Here is a 19,016-nt window from a genome sequence, read left to right as displayed (position 1 = left end):
AATTTTTTTGGGCCAGTTAAAAAAAAAATGAAACAAGCCTTTAGAGCAGGTTATACGGAGGCTGTCAGAAAGAGAGGCAATGAGAGCAACACAGTCAGATGCAGAGAAAACACTACAAAAGCAGCATGACAATGGCCCAGTCCCAAATGGTCTAACAGTGAAAGAGCAGCCTAAAAAAAATGCAGTTCATTCACTTCTCCGTGCAGATGTCCACTGGGAATAACTGTGTCCAGTTGAGGAACAAGGGGGTTGTCCTAGTGCAAAACCTTGTGGTGGAGGAACATGCCACTATGTACAAAACATTTAGGAACAAGACAGACCTTTTCGCATATCCCCTGCCATCATCACTGCTTGATATTTTCCATCTCTCTGGATTGAAAGATGAACTTCTTTTCACTCATGCCACAAAAGTGCTTCAGAAGTTTGTTCTACTCTCGTGCGAAGAGGGCTTTGCTGGGACGCCATTACTCCATTTGTAGGATGCAAAGCACCAATGTTATTTTTATTGGTTTCCCCGTTCTCTTTAAGGTAAATTGTCAGTAAAAGACATTACAGAAAATGTATTATTTACTTGAAGGGATTTTCTTAAACTCCTACAATTAGATGTTACTATTGTGAAATGTTTGAGTAAACTAATCTAATTGAGTACCCTTATTTTCTTTTTTGTTCACAGTACCATGTTTGCTGTGGTTAATTTCCGGAATGAAGTGGTGCACCAAGGACAAATGTTACTGGCCTCCATACAAGAACCAAGAGAGGTTAAGGAAGGCAGTGATGTCGCATGAACGTCCGGACATTGATACACGGGAGGTGTATTCAATTCAATTACTGAAGACAAAGAGTGAGTACTTTAACAGGATATTAAGATACTAAATGTCTCGTTTGCAGACATTTACAGATGAACTGATAAGCTCCTGTTCCGTGATGTTTCAGATTCATATGAGAAAGCCCGTGAGTGCCTGATTCGAGCAGAAAAACATTCAAGCCTGGAAACAGAGCCAGACTCTCACCAAAGAAAGAGAAAGTAAGATTTAGTGTTTGAAATAAAAAGGAATCTTAACACTAGTACTCTGAAAACTTTATGCTTGCTGTCATTCCCAGGCGAAATCCTAAATTTGATCAAACCGAATGAGTCTGACGCTGATCACAACCAGCACGACCCAGCGCCAAAGACCCCCAAATTCACCCCCAAAAAAGGTTGATTCCACACCAACAAAAAAAAGTATATCCAAGATTTTATTTCTTGGCAATGAATTGTTCATACAAAGTACAAGTCTAATTTTCACAACCTGCATTTCATTTGCACAGTATCTTCTAGACCCTCTTTGTCACTCTCTGCTGGGGGGGGCCTCTTATGTACTGAATGTAATGAAGTATATCACATAACATTATTAGTTCTTAAGCATAATGTTATGTTTTTTGAAGGAATGCTGAAATAGTTTGGCTGTGAACTTAGAGGTATAGGACAAATAACTATGCTTAACTTTGATATGAACAGGTCCTGTCTTCTTCGTCACAGGCGCCAGATGCTCACCAGTCTGAAGGTACCGGATCTTGCCCATCTTATTATCGGAGGAGAAAAGGGAGAAATACTCCACAATGTTAATCTTTTCACGCAAAAAAACCCATCTTCTGTCAGCAAGTTACCACGGGTGTGATTCACAATAAGTATTGCTTTCATGCAACGATTATCAACAGAAACAATTTGTTAGATTTAATTCAAAACATTTTACAAGTAGGATATAGAAATAACGGAGAAATGTGACAGGAAATGTAACGTTAATGGAAAGTGTTCGTTACCTTTGCTAACAAGTAGTCGAAAGTGAATCCTTGCAGTCAAAACGTTGTTCAACTGGGAAAGTTTGCCGCTAGCTAGCCATGAACAAGCTTGTCTTGTTCACTCCATGCGTTCACACATGAAACACGTCAGTTGACTGATTAAGATTGCATGCACTTCCTTCCTCCAGCAGTAGCTAACTTCCAAATCGAAGGTTACATATGTAACCACGGTTATGTGAGTTATATGGATCACTCCAATATATTGGTATCACTCCGCATCGGAGGGATACATACGAAGTGAGGATTTACAGATTTACTCCTGTGTACACCTGTGTCACGGCTGGGGTCTGCCCCTATATATAGACCCCATGGCCGTGACATGTTCTCTACATCATTTTTGAGGCGCCTCTAGCACTGTAGAGGATTGGAGTGATCCATATAGCTCACATAACCGTGGTTACATATGTAACCTTTTATGTTTCACTATATTGGATCACTCCAATATATTGGTATACCCGTACCAGATTTAGTCAGTGCTAGAGGGACCTGGCCAGCCAGCGGCGAAGTCCCAGCGCAGGCCGGAGACGCAGGTAGCCGTCAATGTGGAAAGGGGGTCCCGGCACAGTTCCCGGAAGGGGAAGCGACGTCCAGGGCTGCTGAACCAACCGCAGAGGGAGGTGCCACATTTACCCGATAGAACCTAGCAAAGGTGCAAGAGGAAGCCCAGCTGGCTGCAACACAGATATCAGCGAGGGGCAGTCCTCTCAGTAGAGCCTAGGATGCAGCCACACCTCATGTTGAATGTGCCAACACAGATCCTAGCACTGGCCTGCCAGCCAGGCGGTATGTTGTCGTAATCATGTCCACTATCCAGTGAGATAGTGGACACGATAGCCCAGCCCCCAGGACTCTCACCATAGCAGACAAAGAGCTGGTCTGTTGTTCTCACTGACCGTGTCCCCTCCACATAAGCAGCCAGTGCCCTCACAGGGCACAGCATGCCAGAGGGAGGCCCAGACTCCCCCAGCACTGCCAGGGGGGTCCCTAAGCCGACAGGATAAAAGGGATGTTCACATGCCTGTCTGACAGAACCTTCAGGAGGAATGAAGGGTTGGGGCGGAGAGATATACTCCTCCCCCCGGGGTCCATCTGTTATGAGGAGTGGCACAGGGGAACCCAAAAGCGGACTTAGACGAGGAAACAGAGATGAATGAATCAAGGTATTTATTGTAACACAGGGAGATATGGAGTGCAGATCCGGGGAAGCTTGGATGAGTTGTAGGAAACCAAATGTGGAGGCTGACGTTGGAGTGTGCTGGGTTGGGACGGGGTAAACAGGTCCAGAGGGGAATCCAAGGGAGTGGTGGTGTGGTGAGTCCAGAACAGTGTAGCAGGGTGGTGAGATGTGGAACAGGAGACAGGAGCCAGAGTCAGGGCAGCAAAACTGCAGTGAGAGGATAAACAGCATCAAGCAGGGAAACAGGTACAGCAGGGTAACAGGATCTTGAATAATAATAATGGCTAGAAGCATAAACTGATTGAGTAGAGATTACAATCTGGCAGAGTGGAAATGGCAGAACTGAGTATTTGTAGAGGTCTTGATAATGGAACGAGTTGCTGCTGAGAGGGATCTGCTCTGACTCCAGCACACCTGTCTCCAACCACACAATCACACACAAACAGAAACAGAAAGGGAGGGAGAGAGAGAGTGTACTGGGGGAATAGCTGCAGGTCACCCAGACACCGGATGACCACTAGGGGGTGTGGCATGAGCAGATGTGACACCATCCGGTAGCACTCAGAACTACCAAGAAAGCCACCTTCATAGAGGTGTTTCAGGGAGGCAGACTCCAATGGTTCGAAAGGTGGCTTTGCCAAAACTGCCAAGACCACATCCAGATCCCAGCTCACCATTGAGCGGGTCCTAGCTGGACGCAAGCGACGAACCCCCTTCATAAACCTGGAGACCAAGGGATGGCGCCCCACTGGCCTGCCCATCCACCCCACATGGCAGGCAGATATAGCGGCCAAATACCCTCTCAATGTAGAGGCTGCTAAGCCCTCATCCAAGCTAGAATGCAGGTATTTGAGGACTTACTGCACCCCCCATGACTCAGGCACCACTTCAATACCAGTGCACCAAGAGCAGAACAACCACCAGTGCAACTGGTATGCCGCGGCTGTAGCCGGTGCCCTTGCACTCTGCATGGTGTTCATTACACCCTCCTGTAGTCCTAACATGGACCAAGCCCACAGACTGAGGCAGTGTAGCCTCAGATGCCACAGAGTTCCCCTGGCCTGAGACAGCAGGTCCGGTCTCATGGGAAGTTGCCAAGGTGTCCCAGACAACAGGGACAGGAGAAAGCTGAACCAGGGTCGTCTGGGCCAGTATGGGGCACCAGAAGCAGATGATGCTCTGCCATCCTGGTCCTGTCCAGCACAGCCTGGATCAGGGGAAAATCAAATCTTATTAGTCGCATGCGCCGAATACGACAGGTGTAGAACTTACAGTGAAATGCTTACTTACGAGCCCCTAACCAACAGTGCAGTTTCAAAAAATACGGATAAGAATAAGAAATGAAAAAGTAACAAGTAATTAAAGAGCAGCAGTAAAAAAAATAATATAACACGGGGGGAATGCGTAAAGCTCCACCCCTGATCAATCGTGTGCCAGAGCATCCAAGCCCAGAGGCCCTGGTGGCTCCGACATGAAGGACCACAGGGGGCAGTGCGCATTGTCCAGGGAGGCAAACAGGTCCACCTGCGCCCTCCCGAACTTGTCCCACAGGTGCTGCACCATCTTTGGAATGTAGGCTCCAGTCCCAAGGTGGCGGGCTCTCCCTCGAGAGCTTATCCGCTGCCACATTCAGGATGCCAGGTACATAGAGACGCTAGGCGTCCCTGAGCCCAGAGAAAGAGCTCCCGTGCCATAAGATGGAGGCGGTGGGACCTCAGTCCACCATGATAGTTGATGTAAGCCTCCACTGTGGTGTTGTCTGTTCTCACCAGGACATGTCTTCCCTTCAGATGTGGAAGGAAAGACTGCAGAGCCAGTAGTACAGCTTGGAGCCCTAGTGTATTGATGTGCCTGCCGCTCCAAGCAGTGGCAGTTCTAGACCATTTCAACTGGGGGGGCCAAGCTGGGGCCAGTTGTACTGTTAGAGGGGCCAGTTACATTAGATGTTATTGTTGTCATATCGTTTTCTTCACTGCATTACAGGCATTAGCAGGCAAAAGACCATGTTCATAATCATTAGTGTTCCGCGTTGCCACTGTCTAATAACAGATGTAAAAAAAGAACGATAGCAAAAATTAGTTATGTAAAAATTATTTCATACTCCACATTTAGGGGGGCTACAAGGGGGTCCAAAGTTGTTGTCACAGGGGCACTGGTTTCCCCAGAACCGCCCCTGGCTCCAAGGGTGTAGCCAACAGCCGCTGGCCGACCTGTCCTTGGTCACATTCCCCCAGCCGATCTGGGAGGCATCTGTGCTGACCAGCTCCCGTCGGCACATCCTCAGCATCTCCACCCCACCTGAGAGAAAGGAGTGACAGCGCCACCTCAACAATGCCCTGAGGCACTGTGTGGTCACCTGCAGCTGGCGGTGACGGTGGAGCTTCGTGTGCAGCCGGTGGGAGTTGAACCACCATTGAAGAGGTCGGAGATGGAGCAGGCCCAAGGGAAACAACGAGGCCGACGTCAGCAAGTCCAACAGGCGTTGGCAGGTTAGGGCGGATACCACCCGCCCCTGACGAAAGTGGTTGAGGCAAGATAAGATCACCTGAACCCTTTCGGTGGGCAGGCATGCTCTCATGAGGATTGAGTCAAGTTCCATGCCAATGAAGGCCACCATCTGGGTGGGCATCAGACAATGACTCTTGTCGTTTACAGTAATGCCCAGCCCGCCGATGTGGGTCAGGAGCATGTCTCTGTCTGACAGGACCTGCGTCCTGGTCAGGGCACAAATCAGCCAATCATCCAGGTAATTGAGGATCAACAACCCTCGGGATGTGATGTGCCAGGACAGCGTCCATGCACTTTGTGAAAGTGCAGGGTGCCAAGAAGAGGCCGAAGGGAAGAACCATGAATTCATAAGCCCACCCTTCGAAAGCGAATCGGAGGTACTGCCAATGAGCTGGATGAACAGGAACATGGAAGTACACATCCCTCAGGTCCAGCGTCAAAAACCACTGGTTCCTGGACACGGCCTGCAACACGCGGGCAGGGGACAGCATGTGGAACCTCAGTACCTTCAAGAACCCATTGAGGTTGCGGAGGTCCAGAATCGGTAGAAGCCACCTAGCTGATCTGATGTCTCCAGGTGTCAGGAGATCTCCAGCCGCAGGGTTTTCCTCAGTGGGTCGGCCACCGTGGTGACACAAAGGGGGCCAGCACCGGAATTGGAGTCGGTACCCTTCGAGCATTGTGGACAACACCCATGGGGACTCCACACATTGCTCCCACTTTGCCCTTTGAGACCAGGAGAAGCGGCCGAGGCCGGGGAGGGTGTATCAGGGGTCCTGCCGGGGCCCGCCTCTGTCACCCCGAGTGCCTGGGTTCCCCAGGCACGTCCCTATGGCGGTGACGGTTGACAGGTTGTTGCGCCACAGCATGCTGTGCCCCTCCCCACTGTCGTTCCTCAGCACGAGGCGAAGGGGCAGGAGAGGGACCCCACCGTCGTTCGGGTGCAGGTGGGTGGCAACGGTCCGTCTGCCTTGGACCCGTGGCCTGAGGAGGCAGCATGAACCCTCTCAGGGTCTCCCGGTCCCTACGAACCTTATCGGTCTGCTCCAGAATGTCATTAACCCCTGGACCAAATGTTAGCCCTGGGGTGATGGGGAGAGTGGCACATGTGTTCCAGAGAGCAGCTGGCAGACGGGATTGGGCCAGCCAGATATGGTGCCAGGAGGTAACCACCTGCACCATGGCCCATCCGTTGGAGCGGGCCACATCCCTCTGTAGCAGGGAATGCAGGCAAGACACCTCCATCGCTTGCCGGAGGACCTCCTCTGTGCCCCCCTGCAGCCGGGGCAACAAAGTCTGCAGGTAGGCCTGCAGCAGCATGTCTGCGCTGGTAATGCGGCCAAGAGAGCAGAGGGACCCATATGTGGCTTTCAAGTCTGCATCAAAGACTCTGGGGGGGTCTTGGCTTCAGTCGCGGGTTCCGCCCTATAATCTCCAGGACCATGGCCGCTATCAAGGTGTCCATGGTCGGGTACTCCCGGAGGCCAAGTGACTCTGCGCCCGCAACATAACTCTATGGTCCAGTCTCTGCTGTAAGTCGGAAGCACCGCCTGGCAGAGGCCCAGCTCTCCTACAAGGCTTTGCGGAACGCAGCAGAGATGGGGAAAGCTGGAGAGTCATCACCAGTTTAATGTCCAATGCAGTGGCTACCCGAGTGAGTAGGCCCCTCATAGCCTCTCAAACCGCTGAAGCCCCACTGCCGGCTTCTGATGGTCTGTCAGCCTGGTAGCCTGTTCACAGTGGTGAACAGTGCCAGCATCGTCCCCATCAAAGCTATCAACCTCCTGACGCAGGGCTTGCGCCCTCCGTTCAAGATGGTCCCAGCAGACCGACTCCTGCCCCCATCCAGGACTGTCAGCAGATGGGCTCTGCCTGCGGTGTCTCCGGCCACACTTCCTGGGTGAAGTACTGGACCCAGTAGATGGACTAAAAGCTCCCTGGCGCACCACTCCTGAGGGAGGGAGCTTGTCCCCAGCATGAGCCAGAGCCTAGCCGACCAACTCGCGCATGGCCTCCAATCACCGCAGGCATTCTGAGAACACCACACAAAACAGGCATCCAGTAGGGCGCTCCAAGCCCTCTCCGCGTGGCTCAAACCCAGGTAATGCATACACTAGGTATGCGGAGTTCCAGGGGGGATGCCACCATCACACCTGTCACAAAGGGAAGCCATAAACTTAGCCAAGCCAGCAAGGCCACGGAGAAGGGGTTCAAAACCCTGGGAGAGTTTCTATCGTGACCCGCTTGGAGGAATAGGAACCCGGTGAGGGATAAATTACCCAGTATCTCTGGAAGAAAAACAGGAAAGACTGTTTGGATAAACAGGCAGACAAAAAACAACAACCAGGTAATGGATTTGATTTATGGGTTTGTTTACTCCAACTGCAATATTACCTAGCCGGTTCAATATCCAAGTAGAAAACCAAACAGCACCATATGATGGAGTAACTCCATTAATAAGGAACTCCAAAGTTAATGTCTCAACATAGTGGAGGCCCACCACAATACTCTTACATTCTGCAGGGGAAAGAAAAAAAACCCTGTAGGGTAATTAGCAGAGAACCCGCGCTAGGCGCAGGGCATGTTAAAGCAATTCACAACACACACAGAACAAGCCAGTCTGCAAGTTGTGTAAGGAAAATATAGTTTGTGGCAGCAAGAGCCACCAATATATTAATGGATGCACAGAATCGTAGTGTAACGCTAACGAAACTCAAGCACGACAAACCACTGGCGGAAGATACAGATCAACCGAGTGCAGCAAGTGGCGCACTCAAGAGGAGGGGCTGGCCATGCGGCTTGCTGCTCCAGGCTGCAAACAGCCAGTGAGTATACTTCCACGCAAGCTATTACGCTTAACAGTGACTTACCAAGTGAACTTCAGAAAGTTTGTACCTCAAACCATACGGACGTCCTCCGAGAAAATGAAAGAGAACGTATGTCGCGGACATGTGGTCTATATATAGGGGCGGACCCCAGCCGTGACACAGGTGTACACGGGAGTAAATCTGTAAATCCTCACCTCGGACGTATCCCCCCGCCATGGAGTGATACCAATATATTGGAGTGATACCAATATATTGGAGTGATACCAATATATTGGAGTGATCCAATATAGTGAAACATAACGCTATTTCAAACATAACGCAGTTCAAACAGCACCAATCCTCCTCATCACTGGGCCCTGCTGCTCGTCAGTCTGAAGGTAACTGCAACATGTGCTGCTTAGTTGTAGTGTGAGGGGCTCCATAATTACATAAAGTGGAATGTTATATAATGTTGATCTTTTAAAAAAGAAAAATGTTTTCATAGAGCTTTTATCTTGTCATTCGAAAGGAATAGGTTTCCAATGTTTATAACCCGCCCACTGTCAAATGTAAAGATTTCCACTTGCTGATTCTTCAGCACCTGAGGAAATTGTCAGAGGATGTCAGAGAGTTGCAGTACCACAGTAAACAAGAACCTCTTAATGCAACTGACCAATGGGTCTCATGGGGACATGGTTTTGCCAGAGGACATTGTGCTTCCTCTGAAGGACAGGCTGATGCTGGAGGAGCTTGAACATCAGCTTGCTGGGAATGAGGTGCTTCAGAAGAAATTGCTATGTTCACTCGCAAGCGGTAAATTGCTGTGTACCGCTTAGACCGCCCATTGTGACTCGCTTGTGGGCGTGCTGGCAAAGTATGGCAGCATGTTCGATTTTGCGTCAAGAATTCAGCATAACAAGTTTGTATGAAGGTCTGGTTATTAAATGGGTAAATAGTTCAATAGTAATATGCTCTAAAACGCTCTGGTGACAAATAAACGTTGCTGCTCTGTTTCCAATTGTCCACTTGGCTGGGAGAACCTATTCAAGTAAGTAAATACATTTAGAAAATGTACCCCAAAAAACTATGCATTATTAGCTAACTAGCTACAATTCCGACTAACTCAAATGAGCTGCTAAATGTGCTAGCTAGTTGGCTAGCTAGCTATGTAGCCAACTTTACATCCTGTATAGATAGCTGGCAAAGTGAATTAAATATCATCAGCTACCTAAATTGATATTAGCTAGCTATCTTGGTGTATTTATCACTGTAAAAAACTAAGTCCAAATGCATTTGTAGGTAGCTAGCTAACAGCCATGGAGTAAGGTGAAAGGATAATGTAAGCAGCCCCAACTTTCAAAGTGAGAGAGTTCGCTATTCTGGACAGGGCAGGTACTTTTGTGTAGTTCCATTTGCCTCCTGGAGGAATTCAGGCATGTGAAGGCTACCTGTGTCCTGCATAACTTCATGAGGATGGACACGAGGACCAGGAGGGGATCTGCAGCTCACCGGTGGTGCCAGAGGTGAAGTCTGGTGCTCTGCTGGATGTTTCAAGGATGGGGTCCAACAATGCAGCAAGAGGCAATCTGTGTGCGGGAGATCTTCACCTCCTACTTCTTCGAAGAGGGTGCCCACACCTCCACACTCATGTATCAATCTGATTGATGGATTGTGTTGTGCAGTAAGCAGACTCAGGTGTATAACTGTGGCTCCTTTCACCTTCAAAGAATAGGCAAGAGGGCCAACCATGGAGTATAGTAAAACACTTCATTATTTCTATAAGTAAGCTATATTGTTTGTCCTCATGTGTCTGTTCATGTTTTCAGCATAAAGTACTCTGCAGCCACTTAGTGTGGACACCAGGTGAGGCCACACACACAGATTCCTCTTTAACTACCTTATTTACTCAATACATTTCTCCTTCACCTCTAGGTTATATCAGCTGTGTCGGTGAACCCCTCCTGCATCTGAACTGGCTACGTATAGGGCACAACATGATCACAGGTGAGAGGTCACTTGGTCAGGTCAACAGGAAGTATTATTAAAGCAATGCTTTACATTGAAATAGAGATGCAGTAGTCCCAGAGTTAATGATCCAAGGTCAGTTTTGCATTTCACCTCCTGATGATTATGATGACTGACAGTGTTAGAATAAAAAAGAAAACAAGGCTTAAACATGCAATCTCTCACTCTCCATCTGTCTCTCATCTGCAGGTATGTTTTGATGTGAGAGAAGATGCCAACCCCCAGAGTGTTAAAATAATTTAATATCTTGATGATAATAATCAATAATCAATTCGCCTTGACTAATGCCCAAGGTTTGTAAGACAATGGGTTATAATAATTAGGCAAGGACTCAGCTTTCTGCAAAAGGTATCTGTAGCTTTATTCAGAGAACGTTCTGAGGTCAGGATAACAAAACAGTCATTATATAGTTCTTGCTTACTTACGCACATGCATTTACACACAATCCGTTGGTGACCTGCATCCCCCATAGACTTCTCACACTGTTTATCACTATCCAGCGCTCAGCCAGTTCTTTTCCCTCAAGGTTCAAGAACTCTTTGAAGCTTTCACTCCCTTCACCATCTGCCCCTCTATCTCTCTATACTAATTGCATACACACATTTCTTTCCCTCTCCAGTGGTTCCTGGACTTTCCGGAACTAATCAGACTAATCGATCCCTACATTGATCATTATATTGATTATTCATTAAACCTGCTGTATGACTAATAATTCATCATGTTTTATTGATTCATTTACATTTATTAGATAATTCTCTTATCAATTCCACCCTTAAATGATTCAATAATTCACCATGATATGATCAGATGCTATCTGAGAACACTACTAATCACATGCTATATGTAAATACATCACACGCTATATGGAAATACATCACACGCTATATGGAAATACATCACACGCTATATGGAAATACCTCACACGCTATATGGAAATACATCACATAATTATTATCACATACTATGAGTATTCACTAAAAATCACAAGCTATATGGAATTTTATTGTGATACAGGGATTTAAACAAGTCCAATACATGAATATTCCTCCTATTCCTCCATTACTATCCTAGGCCTATTTCCAATTATGACACTTCTGTTTAGGATTTTCAACATAATTTTCATTAAAGGAACAGTCTATCAAAACGTTGAAAATTGTTTCATCAAACATTGGCTCCTCGTTATCAAAAGAGACGGAGCCATCTTCCTGGCCTGGAGGCCCGCATTCGCCATCCCACTGATCGGAGCTCGGAATCGGTCCATATCTCACCAACTGCTGCGTCATCGATCTCTCTAGAGTCCTGGTGATTAAACCTCTCACACACGGGACCAAACAACATCCACACAATACAAACACACTCATACAGGTGAAAGCAGCCCATAATACAGTTCTTACAACACTTTTCCATTTCCCCAAACATGGGATGTGTTATCAGGAATGTACGTGTAGCGCTGAACCTAATCATTCTACCTACACTGCCCTCTTCTGCCAATAACATATCGAGAGTCAGTCTATTTTACCAGGTCATGAGGGAGGTGGCGGATAATTGGTCAGAGAACCTCTTTACTGCATCCCCGTTTTCATTCATGAATCTCTGTTGATTATAAAAAAATGTCATTAATCCAATCCACATTTCTATTTATTGTCAACCACCAAAATAATGTAATGTTAATGCCTTCACATATTTGATTCATAGCTTTGTATTCATCTGGAACTTCCCTGAAGATGCCAATAGCATCCATCTAGACAAAGCTACTCCCATCCTGGTCAAAACTCCTCCTGTGCCTACTTTAGCCTCCTATAACTGGCCTCTGATGACTAACTCGAACTGGTTGGACCAATAGCCCCAGGGCGCAAGTTTCTAACCACCCTTTGTGGTAATTTCTGTCGTATGCGTCCTTTACTGGTACTAGCCCACCCTTCATCAGTTATAGGTGCTGTGAGGTTAAGAATGTTCTATTCATCTCTCAAACCTAAGTCAGTCACATTAACGATTACTTTCAGCCATTAAAATCATCTTAGTTCTCGGTGCCATTCTTGTATCTATAACACTGGTATTCATCCGGAATTTAGGTGAACCGAGGTGGGTTGGCTGAGTACTTCAATCTGGCCAACCCCAATTCCTGTACAGTTGTCTGCTTCCCCAGGAATTTGTTTAATGTTTACCTTAAATTCTACATCTTGATCTTCTTTGATTCCTTATTCTGTATGTCACTCATCAGTGTATTGTATAGTTTATCTTCTACTTCTTCTCAATGACAACGGTATCCTATGATTAGTACCGGAAGGTGGTGGATCTGAATGTATCAGAAAGGTTACCAAAACTATGATGCAGCTCAGAGTCTCTACTCTTCCCAAAAGCCGACAACCCTCTCCTGCCCTTAGTCGATCTGCTAGGTACCACCCCATACTCACACCTCTAGGAGCACACACAGTGATGAACGGTCGGGATAGGAAATCTTCGTTAAGGAGGTAACCCCCGGATCCTGTTGGTATCGGTTCTTCTCCTAACTCTGTGTGTGATCAGCAGGGTTCATATGTGTACATACCTCCTTGCAGCGGGTAACGTGGACCCAAGTGACTCTTTCAGCTTTTCTAATGGCAAAGGCAGTGGTTTAACAGAACCTGGTATGGGCCTTCCCAACGGGGCTGCTTCCAGTTTTTTCTCCTCAGGGACTGGATCCACACCCAGTCTCCTGGTTGGATTGAGTGAATCACCTTCTCCTGTAATTCACCTGTTGGACACAAAATCTTGGACATACGGGTTTGGTTAACAAACAGTCTTCTCATGTGCTCTGCTAGTATTTCTTCAACTTTCATGTCTACCTGTTCTGGTATCTCTAACTCTGGCATTCTATAGGCTCTACCTGATTAGCTAAACTGTCATCTATCATTTAAAGAGATGGCTCCTAGTAAACCAACTCTAGGGATAATATCTTGACTTAATATTTTAGCTACCATAGTCATGTCCACCAAATAAGTTGGGAACGCTTCTACCCATTTGCTATACTTATCTATTCTTGTTAAACACCCCGTCTTCCCCTCAATTCGGAATAGTTCAATAAGTCCAATTCCAAATGTTGGAATGGATCTTCTTACAAAAATGTGTTTTTTATTTAAGTAATTATCCTCTAGGCCATCACTCTTTCCTAACTACTCTACTATACTTCCCTCCCCTTGATACATTGCTTAGCCTATGTATCAATATTGCTGCGTATCCATATAATGTCTTTGGTAGGATAAGTAAATTATCCTTCTGTCAGACCTTCTCTTATAGGATGCCCCCTTTCATTTTCCACATGTCCAATTCTCCCTGGGGCCTTCATCCTCGGCTATTCTGTAACAATTCTCTGTCAAGTGTTTTATCTTCTTTAAGATTTATCTATGCTGCTTTGTATGGTTTTAAATGTCTATGTGCTTGTCTGTGTAAATAGTAACTTTTCTCTCCTTTCTTATTTCACCGGTTCTAGTCAATGCTACTATTTCGGCCTACTGTGCAGAATAGTGTCTGGGCAATGGTTCAGTGTCTAACACCTGAAACCAACTAAGCTTTCATTGCCCTTTTAGTTAGGCTAACAATTACTTTGAACAAAATGATCATATCTCCTCCTAGCGAATTTACCAAACATAAACTTAAAATCAAAACTAAAATACATGCCTGCCAATGGAGCCGATAGTCTCTCCATGAATTAATATCCTAAAGCTAAGTGAACCAAATTCTCTTCCTATCTACTCCTGCTGGCCCCCCTTCTTTCTTCCTGCTACTCCCCAACCCTCAAGGTTTCAGCAGTGCAGGGGAGGATCTCTCTGTCTGCCCTTCTATCTGTCTCCAGCTTTTTCTCATAATATGGTTGTTTCCAAATATTGACTAAATGTCTCATTGTCTCCTTGGTTGTACTCCTGAACTTTTAGAAAAATCAACCTGTCTAGATATTGCATATCTACTTAAATTTATCTCGATACCCTCAATAATCCTGGATCACCTACAGATGTCATATATCCCTGTCCTGTTGACATAAGTCTACCATTATTAAACTTATTCACAACAAAATATAGTAATACTAGTATATCAATTCCACAGCCTTGTTGTGTTAAATCTCGTATACTGAATTCAACAACAGCTGACTTCCTAGGGAAAAATAAACTTATCTAGATAATGTAAAAAATACCCCTGCTATTGATCAAAATATTTTCAAATCCTATAATCAGATCAAAATGACTAATCTGATTTACTCCACCAAGAAAAATTATTTTTCCCTTATTGTTCTAGGAAAATAGACTTAAAGAAGCCTACCCTTAGTCTAAGGCTTTGCCCTTTTAGTTCTATCATTGGTTCAATTTATTAATTGTGTCTAAGAACTTTAACTCCATCATAATTATCAGTTCTACAAATTCCCTTAAAATCAATATCACCAATGACCTTAAATTCACCATCCAAATGGCTTTTCAATGTGGCTGATCAGACCACACAGGAAAAGTCACCAGATGTCAAAAGTCATACCACCCTTTCAGAACCGTGTTTCTTACTACATTAAACAAATTAAAGCTAAGAACTTTATCTACATTTTGTATCCCAGGTTTCCCAGAACATTCCCTATCAAAAGAATTGCATGTGTTTATTAAAACTCTGAAAACAAGACACGCCCCAGTATCACACAGAAATGTGATTCTCTCTCCCATTACTGTTAGTGTCAAATAGGGTTTCTGTTCTTGTTATACTGCCAAATCAATTGTAGCCAATTCAAAAACTTCACACTCGCTGTTTATAACTAAATTCTGAAAATCGTCCTTCCCCTCACTAGTGTTTGTTCCCCCGCTCTCCATCGTTAGTCATGCTCATCCTCCTCCTCCTCTGAGTCTGGCTGTGGGCGCCTGACCTTCTTCTCTCTGTATTTGTCTCGACCCCCTCTCTGGCCTCTCCTGTCTTTGTTATTTTTGCAATCGCGGTGATTATGGCCTACTTTATTGCAGTGTTTACACGGCTCCTCACATTCTCTAGCAAAATGTCCTGTCTCGCCACAATTGTAACATCTATTTCCCCCTTTCTCTCCTGCCTTGTTATTTTTTTCTCTTTTGTCACCTCTACCATTCCCTGCAATCTCTCCTAGAGTGGCCATCAGATATTCTGCTCCTTTCCTTTCCTTCTTCTCTTTCTCACCTTTGCCAAGTTGCTCATAGTGTACAGCATATCTCTTTACTTCCCTCAGATCTGCTAGCCCCCACCCTACGAGGTTTTGTTTAATGGCGCGACTTATCTCGGGACGCATTCCACTGAGGAAAGCAATTTTTAATTGCTGATAATACGGGGCATCAAATCCATCCACTATCGGGGGTTCTATTAACCCACTATTAGCGTTGGACACGTCCTTTAATCTCTCTAGGTATTGGTTTATAGTCTTATGAAATGTCCAAGGGTTTAAAAAAATATCATGTATATCACCACAATTCTGTCGCAATTATTAATTTCCGCTCCTTATAATTCATTAGATTTAGGTAACTGCCTTTTCCATGATTCCGTCATTCAAATACAACTCCCATTCTCTATAAATCCTTAAAACAGGCCATTCAGACCACAAACAACGTACTTTATCGACTCTGTCTTTCTATTTAAACTAAACAAGCTATCAAAACGTTCGGTTTCTATCTTAAACAAACACTAACAACCGTATGGTTCCAGTCATAACATAACAAGAACTAAATTACATTTTAGTCCCATGGTGCATGGGCTGGGAACCGAACCCGGGCCCCCTGCATGGTAGGCAAGAATTCTACCACTGAAGCACTATTGTTCATGTTTACAATTTCGGTAGTTGTGTTCTACTCGATCACAATGTTTACAGGGTGTTTTACAGTCTCTGGCGAAATGTCCTGTTCTATCGCAATTAAAACACATCCTCTCTCCGTCTTTGTCAGCGCGTCTCCCTGTTTTTCCCCTTGTGTCTCGGCTATCCACTTTTCTCAATAAGTTTGCTAAATCCTGTTCTCCTCTCTGTCTATCCCTAAACTGTCTCTGTCTACGGTTCCTTGGTGGGGCCTTACAATGCTCTCTGTCTGCTCCTGGTTACCCAAATCATTGTTAGCAACGCCCTTATCCCTGGCCCCCTCCGCTCTCTTCCTAGCTTCTGCCAGCCAAACCCGAGCAGTGTCAAGGCCTTCTGTGCGCTGCTTCTCTATCTTACCCCCACAGACCCTATGTATTTGATTTACCATTAATTCCAATCTTTCAACATTTAAACATCCATCAAAATCGTATTTCTTCCTCCTTTTCGGCCCAAAATAAATGTTACTCTTATCTTTTCCCAGCATAAAGCGTTCATCTCCCATCAATACCGGGATCTCCTTAGAGGATTTACTACCCATGTTGTTAAAGTACACTCGTATTTATTCTGCTTCTTCTCCCAATCTAGAATTTTAGAAATATTATTCGTAAGAACCTTAAACTATCTTTTATTCTATGTGCTTTAATTTATACAACTCCGAACCAAATATGATCAGTGTCTACTCGCTGTTAATCTTTATGTGTATGCTATTTACCGTTATTAACCTAGAATTTGGAGAATAATTATTTGCATGCTTCCTGACATATTGTTTATCTCTCACCCTTATACGACTATAAGTTATTCTTATTTTCCTGTCGTTCCCTGTGACTCTTGACTTTATCAATATATCTTTCACATTCATTTATACAACTCTGGACCCAATACTAGAATTTTAGAAATATTATTCGCATGCTTCCTGACATATTGTTTATATCACACACCTATACGACAATAAGTTCTTCTTATTTTCCCGTCGTTCCCTGTGTCTCTTGACTTTATCAATATATCTTTCACATTAATTTATACAACTCTGGACCCAATACTAGAATTTTTGAAATATTATTCGCATGCTTCCTGACATATTGTTTATATCACACACCTATACGACAATAAGTTCTTCTTATTTTCCCGTCGTTCCCTGTGTCTCTTGACTTTATCAATATATCGTTTATGTGTAACAACACCTATTAATATCCTTAATTATCAATATAGAGATGTTCTGCTAGAATGATTGATCCCCCACACCGATCCTGACATACAAACACCTCACATGCAATCACTCACCCCAGCATAATCACTCTATCTCTCTCGAAACTTTATCTATAGAGGGGACTCTTGATCGGACATTAGGTCGCATACTCATGCAACTATAAACTCTTTTCCAGGGGTCGTAAAGCCCTAGTTAATAGCCTATTTATCTGTTGCTTCATGTAACTTGACACCAATATCTGTTTCTCACTCCGCCATATTAGGTCTCACTTCACCCAAAGATATCAGACCCAAAGCCGTATTTAGGTACCGACTATCCCCCTATGGATTCTTAACCCTTTTACGTTATCACGTTCTCACCATAAGACTTAATTTAGTTTTATGCAGTGGCCACAGTTGCTCAGGGTCGATTCCGGACCCTGTCTCTCTTTCGAATTCGTATCTTTCTGAATTTACAACTAATTACTAACTTCCATTCGCGCAGAATACTTGATTCCCTTTAAAACCGATTTTTCTCCACGCGAACTTCTGAAGCCAGGTCACCAGCTATAACGTTCATCGATTTCAGCGTCTAACACCCAGAGTACATTATTAAAAACCTCTACATCAATGAGATTTTTTGAATTTACAACTGATTCCTGTCTTCTATTCGCGCAGAATACTTGATTCCCTTTAAAAACGATTTTTCTCCACACGAACTTCTGAGCCCCGGTCACCAGCTATAACATTCATCAATCTCAGCGTAGAGTACCTTTCACTCACAACAATCGCTTTTGCCTTACACTCTCAACAATCGTTTTTGTCTTTCACTCACAACAATCGCTTTTGCCTTACACTCTCAACAATCGTTTTTGTCTTTCACTCACAACAATCGTTTTTGTCTTTTCATTCACAACAATAGTTTTTGTCTTTCACTCACAACAATCGTTTTCTCATCAAATGCCAACACCCAATTGTGTCCCTTATTCCATCATGCAATGCAGCCATACAGGTGTATTCCCCATTTCAACATACAATGCCGACATACAGGTGTATTTCATACAATGCAGACACACAGGTGTATCACTCATTTCACTATGCAATGCAGCTTTCACTCTTATCAATCGCTTTTGCCTTTCATTCACCACAATCGTTTTCTCATCAAATGCCAACACCCAATTGTGTCCCTTATTCCATCATGCAATGCAGACATACAGGTGTATTTCCCATTTCATCATGTAATGCAGACCTACAGGTGTACCACTCATTCCTTATTTAATGTAATCATACAGGTGCTATTCCCCAAAACTATGAATAAAGTCTACTAACCTTATAATTTGCAGCTGAGGTTTTCAATGTTCGTTGAATCTCGTCACCACCTCTGTCGCGTACCAGTTTGCCACCGGCCTGTAAAGAACCCACAGAAAAGGGCCAGGTCTTTGATTTACGGATATTTCATCCGCCCGTGCACGGTTTCCGTGTCTCCTTGGAACGACAGCGGCAGTTTGAAATCCGGCTCGAATAGGACCAATTGTTAAAAGAATTTAATATCTTGATGATAATAATCAATAATCAATTCGCCTTGACTAATGCCCAAGGTTTGTAAGACAATGGGTTATAATAATTAGGCAAGGACTCAGCTTTCTGCAAAAGG

At 44.8% G+C, this 19,016-nt stretch overlaps 1 pseudogene; it reads right to left on the bottom strand.

Moving 5' to 3' along the window:
- Positions 1–5,111: 5,111 nt before the first annotated feature.
- On the bottom strand, positions 5,112–6,204 carry LOC123743037 (uncharacterized; annotated as a pseudogene).
- Positions 6,205–19,016: the final 12,812 nt, after the last annotated feature.

This window comes from Salmo salar, chromosome 05 (genome assembly GCF_965601325.2).
Source record: "Salmo salar chromosome 05, fSalSal1, whole genome shotgun sequence".
Taxonomy (NCBI): domain Eukaryota; kingdom Metazoa; phylum Chordata; class Actinopteri; order Salmoniformes; family Salmonidae; genus Salmo; species Salmo salar.
The sequence above is the reverse complement of the archived record's forward strand: the minus strand, read 5'-3'. Positions and strand labels throughout refer to the sequence as shown.